Below are 10307 nucleotides of genomic sequence, written 5' to 3'. Positions count from 1 at the left end.
CCGACGATATATTCCGGCGCATGATTCATAACTCGTTAGATCGTGGTGCAGGTATAATTCCATTCCAGTAGAAATAAAAACACTACCGGAAACCCCTCCACGATCACCTGACAGAGGTAATCTAATAAAGTTGCCACGTGGGCAAATATGCAAATTGATCTGGTTTATTAGCGAAGCCGGATGCATGTTGAAAAGGCAGGCAACATTTTCACGAATTTATATGCGACGTTTAGCTGGCGCGTACATCTCTCGTTCACGGAGTTGTGATAACCGCTCACTACTCGGATGACGGCACCGCTAAATGCACGGTGAAGCATTCGAACGGTCGGCTCACTACACACCAGTAGTTTTCCTAGGTTTTGTGTCATTTTGGCGCAGTGGATCTCCGCTCGTTCGTGCCGCGTGGCAAAATGCTGTTAGTTTTTGCTGACCCAGACAGACTCCGGCCTGCATACGTGGCATATAGACATGGCAACGAACATTCACGTACACACAGACAAAGATCCCCCCTATAGCCTTAGCAGACTGTTGGCGCAAAGTGATGTTAGCGAGTGGTAGGTGGGTGGCCACCACCACGCGCGGCGTTTGTCTTCCGTGTGGCGATGTTTACACACCGCACCAGGCACTCATTTGAGGCTGAGTCAACCAAAAGGAGGACCAGGACCAGTTCAGATATTCGTCACTGGTGTTGGCCGTGAGCCAAACTCGGGAAACTTGAACTCGGACGCCTGGTTCGTAGCACATACATGCACGCACGCACACACAGGCGCGCACACACCCACACATACAGGCGCGCACACACACACAGGCGCGCACACACCCACACACACAGGCGCGCACACACACACACACACAGGCGCGCACGCACCCACACACACAGGCGCGCACACACCCACACACACAGGCGCGCACACACCCACACACACAGGCGCGCACGCACACACACACACAGGCGCGCACACACACACACACACAGGCGCGCACACACCCACACACACAGGCGCGCACACACACACACACACAGGCGCGCACACACCCACACACACAGGCGCGCACGCACACACACACACACAGGCACGCACACACCCACACACACAGGCGCGCACGCACACACACACACAGGCGCGCACACACACACAGGCGCGCACACACCCACACACACAGGCACGCACACACACACAGGCGCGCACACCCTCCTCGACACAAGCGTGCCCGAGCGACGAAGGACGGGGAGGCGATTTCGCCAGCGGGCAGCAAGCAGCAGCAGCTGCATTGAGACATCATCCCCCTGAGCAAGGGCACCAGAGCTGGGAGTAGCAGGAGGAGGAGGAGGAGACGGGGGCCCTGGACAATTATTCCCCACTCGTGACCAGACGTGGAGCGGCCTCCAGGGCCAAAACGAACTACGGAGGTCGTTTCCTGGATTAAAACACGCACACACTGAAAAAAAAAGTAGGACACATTCAAGCCAGCAATTTAAGGGAAGTTTACTTTCGTTATGTTATTACGGGGACACGCCACGTTATGATGTTAACAAGCGAGGTGCTGCAACGACGACGGCGAGGAGGAGTAGGAAGAGAATCTCTTGTCGCGGGCGTCTTTGGCCCGAGTCGCCTCGCGTCGCTTTGTCAAACGTTCTCGTGGCAGCCCGAGGGAGAGCCTCCGAGCGATCGGGCGGGAGTCGTCGTCGTATTGGGAACGACGACAGCTGCTGCAGCGGAGCTTGAAGGTCGACGTTGTCGTCTGTGCAACGGAGAGGAGACCTCACGTCGGATATGGCGGTGGTGATGATGAGATGACTTCGTGGGCGAGCGGTAGTTGGAGTGGTTATCAGCGCGCTGCGCTACGAACCTGGCCACCCGAGTTCGATTCACGCTCGCGGTCACTGATACCAGTGACGAGTATTTGAACCGGTGCGGGGCCTCCCCCTAGGTCGACTCAGCCTCAAATACGTACCGGGTGCGGTGTGTAAACATTGCCGCTCTAGGGAGACGAAGGCCGTCGGGCGTGGTGCTGGCCACCCACCCCTCGTGTGCCGTGGTGGCCTTCATTGCCTTTCGTGTGTTCGACTCAGCCGATATGGGAAGGGATCTTGGTCTTGATGAGACGGTGCGAGCGGTCGAAGTTGGCACAATTTCCACCTGTCCCAGTGTTTTACCCGTAGCACATACGAGGGAACACCACTCAATACCACTCAATACCACTCAATACCACTCAAATCGCCGCACAGATGGATTCAATCCACAGACAGGCTGAATCCAGCATGTGGGGAAAACCAATCTGCGGACCGCACCCCCCTTCTCTGTGTGTGTCTCTCTCTCCCTGTGTCCAATCTTACATGACCATACTTCACGCTGGTAAGCGCGAATTGGTGAACGCGGGCAGCATAGGCCGTTTGAGCATCGTACAGCACAAATGTGTATATTGTCCACAACCTATATCCACGCAGCATACGATATCCCCTGCCTGGCCATACACCCTGGTCGCTCATGGCACGGACTATCCAGGCTCAACTCCAAGCTTTGCGTTTGAGAGATCTCAATAAATAACGGCGAATTTGATCGCGGATCCTGGACGCATTCACCACTCTTTGTGTCTGCGCGTGCGCGTGTGAGTGTCTCGATGTGTCCGTGCACCGAGGATGGGTCTGTTGGCACACTGCGCTCTATAAATCATCTTAGTCCCGCGCACGGATCAGCGCCTTTGAGTGTTTTTTTGTCCCGGAGAAATTGATTTTGTACCCCGGTTATCTGTTTATTGTAGAGGCAGAGCGTGATGCATGGATGGTGGAGAAGGAATGAGAGACGGTGGGTAATGAAATTGTACATTTTCTCTGGCACGGCGCTCCGTATCCGAGAGACATCGGCGGTAAATAAAAAAAAAAAGTCATTTCCCGAAATTGTTTGACACTTGTCTCTCTCTTCGGAGCAATTCCACAACATTCCGTTGCTCACCGCCACTCAATTATCCTGCGTTTTGCTGCTACGGTGTGCGAGTGAGACTGCGTGTGAGTGTGTGAATGAGACGGTGTGTGAGTAGGAGAGAGAGAGAGAGACTGCGTGTGCGCGATATACCGTGTGAGTTTAACGGAGCGCGTTCCGCGTTAGAATGGCGTGCGCGTTCCGCGTTGTGCGAAAAGTGTTCCCGAATGGAAGAACCTCGTCTTAGCAACAACGCGTTACAGTGTGGACACCGCGCGTTAAGCGAGGACTTACTCTATATGTGTGTGGAGTGGTCGTGTTGCGCTTAGCTCACTGCACTACGAACTGGGGTTCGAACCACAGCCATGGCTAACACCAGTGGCGAGTGATATAACGCTTGTCTTTGTGCATGACCGTCGCTCCATCGACGCACTATCCAGGCATCACACTGCTTAGCTTTCGCGAGATCTGACAAGACCTGGCCCATTCCGGGTTGAGGCGTCAAAGGCTGTCACTTTTCGGGTACAAAAACAGCTCTCCCACACACGGTTTCTCTCTCTCTCGCACTCTCTCATCATTCTCTCCGTTTCTCCCTCCCTCCCGCTCTCTCTCTCTTTTCAAGAACTGGACGAACGCCTGATCACACATCAGAGCTGGCGGATTATGTGTGCACGAATCAAAGGATCAGTCAGGATCCTGGCAGCCTCATCCTCCACACAAGCACGTGCGAATGGGTCGCCCGCGACATGGCATTGCTTCAGCGGCGTGCCATCAATTTGCCATGATCCTCGGCGAGGTCTCAGTGCCACGGGACGGAACACGAACAACGCTCTCGACGAAGACAGATTCCCCGCCCAGGAAGTCCTCGTTTAACGCGGCAGATACGTTCCTGAAAAGTGTCGCGCGGAGCGAAAAAAAGAAAACCCGTTAAGCGGAAACAATTTCGCCGTTGATGATGTGACGGTGATGTTCGGCGAGATGAAGAGGTACGGCTACGGATGAGGATGGTGGGACGAGTAGCTGAGGGTCACAGGGGCGGCCCTAGACTCGCTGCTGCTGGCACCCCAGGCGGACCTAGGCTGAGGTTTTTTGGTAAACTGGGAGACATTTTGCCCCCTATTATCCTTTGAATGTTTCAAATCGTAATCTTTTTTTCAAACAGAGGCATAATTATTCGGTGTGTCCGTCCATCCGTCCGTCTGTCCGTCCAATACATTCTCAGAAATGTTGAAACATTTATGATGATGATTCATATTCCCTCTCTACGTGCACGGAGATTAAAATAATGACATCTTCGTTATATTATCTGTATATGTTTTATTTGTTCTTTCCTAGAATTTGCCTGCCCCCCCCCCCCAAAATTAAATTTGACGCATTGAGGCGACCGCCCTAGTTCGCCTATGCGGACGTGCCGGCCCAGCTGAGTGTACGCCGCCGCGCTACTGTATCATTCCGCGCAGCTCAAGAAAGTAGTTCACCGTCGACCGATCAGCGCTGTCCGCGTCGGGCGCGTGGTGTCCCCTCGTGCAAGGAAGCGCGTTCCATTGTGAACACACATTGAGCAAAGGACTTGACCGCATGTATTTACAGCGTGGCCCAAAAGTCAGGACACATAGGGTTATTTCATTTATCTTAACACTGGCATTATAACGTTTAAATGGTTTATTCTTTAATTTAATATATGCTTGGTCTTTCAATATCTGTTTTCCTTAATTTTTAGATGATATTTAAAAATGGAATGAAAATTGACTAAAGACGAACGAGTTTCTATTCGTTGTTATGTAATGTATGCTGAAAAAGGGCAGCTGTAATTTTAAACAAACTAAAAAAGTCCTAAATTATGTTCAAAACAGAGTTCATGTACGGATGAATGTTAATTGGAGTTAGTTTGAACATTTGTTAAAATAAATTTCAATAACTCTGCGTGAAATGTTCAAGTACATTCCGTGACCCTGTCTGTCCAGACTTTTGGGGCCAGCCAATAGAATTAAATGTGGACGTAATATATATTTAAATGTCAATGTATTCGTCAATAACACTGTGGCTTTTTTAATGAGGTCGCACACTCCGTACACACGAAGCGCTCGCCACAAGTGAACCACAACACCTCGCTGATCTCGTCAAGGAACATAGACCATCACGCGAACTCCCGTGCTCATCCTCAACCACCGGCTTTGGCTGCCCATCAAACAAAGACGGTCACCGCATCCCGCGCTTTCAGATGCGCTTCTGCGGCCGTCTGGAACGCTCTTCCTTCCGATATTAGGACCTCACTGGAGCTATGAACTTTCAAATCATCGAGATTGAGAACTCATTTCTTTAGAACTGATTTTTGTATTTAATGTGTTGTCCTTCTCCCCGAACCTCCGATTAACACGGCAGGCTACGTACTGTGCGAATGAAGTTTAACATAGATACATACATTATGTAGCCAACTTGGAATCACCGCTCTGCCGATCTTCATGAGACAAAGATCACCTATTAATTCTAGATTTGACACTTTCGTGACTGCAAGGATTCATATTCTTGGGTTTTTTCGGTAAAGTCACGTAGGTAAAAAATTTAATTAAAATATTCAGGTGGAACCGTGCTGTAACGGTTCCACCTGAAGACGGAAGCTTGTGTTGCCTCCGAAACGTCGTGATTTTTTAAATTTAGCTTTTATTAATTTAAATTTTATTTTTTACCTACGTGACTTTACCGAAAAAACCTAAGAGTATAAAGATCACCTATATAGCCTTAATATACTATTGGGGCAAGTACCGATATTCATAAGCGCACAGTCACATGTGTACGCATACACAAAACCTACATATACACACACATACAATTATCCCCCGTATAACCTTGACAGACTGTTGGGGCAATTTATGTTATCGAGCGCCTATGAAGGCCAGCACGGCACACGAGGGGGTGGGTGCACACACACACACCCACAGAGTCTCGCACAGACACGCAGCCGCTCCTCAGCGAGACAGGCCAAGCTAAATGCTCACTTTAATCGCAGACCTTTTTGAACGAGCGCGTGGCGTAAATGTGAGAACCTTTCCTCTCTCTCTCTCTCTCCCTCCATCCTCTCCCTCTCTATCTTTCCCTCCTCTCTCTCTCTCGCTCTCTCTGTCGTGATGTGCATTTGATTAATTCGCTCATTTCATTTCCTCCCTTAAGTTCACCGGCGCGACTGGTCTATGAATGCGAAAAGTTTAACTTATTTGACAACTTTCCAGGGTGATGTCAGAATGGCCAACATCGTCAGCCATGATCTATCCACTGCTGGATCAACACCGACAGCACGCGAGCTGATGTCATCGCTCCATCTCCACAGTCGAAGTCCTTGAGGACGCGTTCCATTCCTTGGCTGGCCACTCCGTCATCAGTCTTGACCATCGGCGTGTGGGATGCGTTGGCCGCATACAGCTCGGTGCGTGATTGCCTCCGGAGTGCTGTGGTTGGAGCACCTCGCTACGAGGTCCTTCGCCCGAGTTCCATGCCCGCTCACGGCCAAGTAACAGTGGCGAATATCTAAACTGAAACTGTGTCTCAGCCTTAAATTAGTACTCGGTGTAGTGTGTTCATATTAGTACTGGGGAGATTAAGGCTGCCGGGCGCGGTGTTGGTCACCCACGACCTTTTGTGCCGTTCCGGCTTTTCATTGGTGCTCACTCACAGGACTTGCCCCAACAGTTTGTTTCAGCTTGTGAAACAGAGAGGCCGGAAATGAGGTAGAGTTTAGAAGGCTTGGAGACTACACTTCAAACCATGGGGGCCTGATGAGAATTACATTTGCCTACAGAACATTCGCCCCTAAACTGTTAATGACCTGCCGCTGCCTTTAACGGAGGCTCGCTCTCTTGCTGCTTGTCATGAAAGATTGAACACATTTTAGTTTTATAAGGACACAATATATGAATGACATTCTACGATTTGATCTTGTCGCTCTTAAAAAGTCGATTGTGTTTTAATGTTGCTGTGTATTTTAGCGCTCTCGCAACGTTTCCATACGCGCGGTCGTGTTCATTGTCATTTCACTCTGATGTTATCTATTTACAGTATTTTTATCCTTTTGATTTTCATTTAAGATTCTGCACAGCGCCTGGAGGCAATATTTCCACGAGAGCCCGCTGTGCAAACTAAAGAAAAGGAATTGATTTAATGAACAAATGGCCAGTGCTAAATTGAAATCCGGGTAATGAAAAACTAAAGATCTGGTGATTGCGGCTGCTGATGCCGCTGCTGTTGCGTTGGCAATTCGGAAACGTTTCAGGCAATTATCCTGATTCGTAGCGCACGACGAACTGCGTTGGATATTTGGGGTTGAAAAAGATGGCGACGGAAAAGCCACGTGCTCGCGCAACGGACTGAAACACATCGCTAACTGCGAAACAGCAAACCTTTATCGCGAGTGTTAATCAAATATACAACGTAGATTTAATTGATGTTTGGGTCACATCGCCGCACGCGAGCACAATGCCAATGTGTGCCGTACACCCAGCTCCACTCCGAGCCCGGCGCCTTGCCAGGTGCAGGTGCACCGCCTGTACACTCCACCACTAGGCCACAGCATGAGTCTACGTCTGTCGTTCGGCGACAGGTGAAACCATCAACGCTGCCTGTGTGTGTGTGTGTGTAATGACGACTTGACACACTCCTCTTGAGATGGCACTTTATTGAAGACACGTTCCACTTGACATCAGGCGGAGACTCCCACTGCAACAGCCCCGAGTCTCCCGCGCATCTCCCTTTGAAATACCGACCGAGGCCACGCCCCCCTTCTCGATCATTCTCGCTGACTCTGGACGCTCGCTCCACCGGCAGACTCCACGCTCCCTTCTGGAACATTCCCGTAGCCACCGGTCCCTTCGCACTCACAACAGATATCCCTGTCATTAACTCCCTTAGCCACTAGTGCATTCGCACTGCAGGCTGACTCCCCTGCCATTACCTCCCGTGGCCACGAGTGCATTCACACTGCAGGCTGACTCCCCTGTCATTACCTCCCGTGGCCACTAGTCCACTCACACCGCACGCAGGCTCCATTGTCATAGCGCGTGTGTATCGAGGAGATTTCGCCGTTCCAGTGGTCCCTCCGGAGGAGGCCCGGCTGGATGTCCGTGACGTTGCCTCCCGCGATTCGTCGGGTGCGGGCATCAGTGCTGGATCACGTGAGCCGTGGCCCGGCTCTGGTGAGCGGGCACGGGGCGGAGGGCATCGCGTCTGCAGAGACTTCGGGCTGACCCCGGAGAGGAATGGCTTGACGACGGGCACAAGAGATCGGTGCCAGAAAGATGTGGCACCACCTGAGCACATTGGCACGGGACAAACGAAAGCGGAAATAAATAACGAAAGTGTGCGGTGGACACCTTTGCCCATGGATTGGGATGCTGATGTTTGTTTTTATTCCTGGGTTAGGGATCGAACCCGGCCGTTCTTGTGTAGGTAGCGCTGTGAGGGTTCCCGTCAGGTTCGGAGCGCAGTGCTGCAAGTCACTGGGCTATTAAATAATTTACTTACTTATTCATCCCCCTCCCACTCACCGCCCCACAAAGTTTTCAAAGACGAGAACAAGAAAAAATGAATAAATACAGGAGCAACTAAACTCGGCAATTATTAAACATTTCGTCACCGAAGCACGAGACCTCACAAGCAATTAGGCAATTACAATAAAGGATGTGGTAGCAATTAAAGAGCAGAGATGATGCTTTGAAATAAGTGGTCACAACTTACATTCTATCCATCCCCCACACACACCCCCACCCCTTACCATCACATTGGGGAGGTGGGGGGAGGGGCTGCTCAGAACGGCACTGCACGCCCGGCCGCCTTTGTCTCGCCAGCGTCGACGTTCAGTCAAAAACAGAACGAGCGGCTTGGAATTAATTTCATGTGTCCCATGGCAGGTTGAGATAGGCTTGCTGTATTCGATCAGCAACTGGCGTTGAGCATGCACACCTACTCACTAAACACACACCTGATATACGTACACGGCCGTGCATCGCGTTTGCACACCCCGCGCACCCGATGCAAGCCAAAGACAAAGATCCTCCGTATAGCCTTAACACACTGTTTTGGCAAGTGCTGTTAGCGAGCAGCTCATAAGAAGGCACGCACGGCACACGAGGGGTTGGGTGGCCAAACCACGCCTAAACAGCCTTTGTCTCCCTAGTGACGATGTTGACACATGACACCGGGTGGTCATTTCAGGCTGAGTCGACCTCGGGGGAGACCCGGGACCGGTTCGGATATTGGTCTCCGATGTTGACCGTGAGCGGGAGTCGAACTCGGGTCTCTCGCTTCGAAGCGCAGTGCACTAACAGTTGCGCCCCCCCCCCCACACACCTTCACGCACGCGTTCTCTCACTCTCCCTGCGATTCCTCGTCTCACCTCGTCTCAGTCTCCCCTTTCTCTTGAGATTTCATTTTAATTATCGCGACGGAGATGAAGAGACGTTGGGAGAGCCCCCCCCCCCCCCGCTCGACCCCCCCCCCCCGTAAATCCTGTCGAGGCTAAATTATGCACTCCCAGCGGAACCATCAAACCCCCCTCCCCTCCCCTACACCATCGCATGGATGTACCGGAGATTCACTTCAGCCGAAGCTGATCGGGGCCGAGCTCCGGAAAATACTCGATGGGGAAACGCTACACCTTGTTGGTGCGCCGTTATAACCCAACAAAAAAATACAATAACAATTGGCGAGCCCCTCTCTCTTACAAGTCGCCTGCTGTTGGATGAAGGCCCTCCGCACGCCAATGTCGCTCGCGCCGAGGTTGCTTGACCCGTAACTTCAGCACGCTGGTCAGTTCCGTCTTGTGAAGTTTACACATCGACAACCACGAACGCGTTTAAGGCCGAGGCAACCTAGGGAAAACCCAGAACCGGTTCAGATATCTCTCACTACTTGATGTTTGTTTGCCGTGGCCGGGAATCGAACTACGGGCCAACCGGGTTTGGAGCGCATCCGCACGACAGACAGACACACACACATACATAAAGATCCCCCGTATAGCCTGAACAGACTGTTGGGGAAAGTGCTGTTATCGAGCACCGATGAAGGCTAGCACGGCCCACGAGGGGGTGGGTGGCCAGCAACCACGCCCGGCCGCCTTTGTCTCCCCAGTGGCGATGTTTACACACCGCACCAGGTACTCATTTCAGGCTGAGTCGACCTAGGGGAGGCCCAGGTACCGGCTCAAAGAATCGTCACCGACGTTGGCCTCGAGCTGGAATCGAACCCGGCTCGCCAGGTTCGTAGCGCAGCGTAGCGCTAACCGCTACGCTACCGCTCCCCATGCACGCGCGCTCCCTCCCTCCTGACACGCACGGACGGTAAGAAGCGAGCTGATGCTGTGACAGCCGCTTGGAGCTGTGGACGAGGGCGCAATGCCGG

Source organism: Lampetra fluviatilis, chromosome 32 (genome assembly GCF_964198595.1).
Source record: "Lampetra fluviatilis chromosome 32, kcLamFluv1.1, whole genome shotgun sequence".
NCBI lineage: Eukaryota > Metazoa > Chordata > Hyperoartia > Petromyzontiformes > Petromyzontidae > Lampetra > Lampetra fluviatilis.
This window is presented reverse-complemented; position numbering follows the sequence as displayed.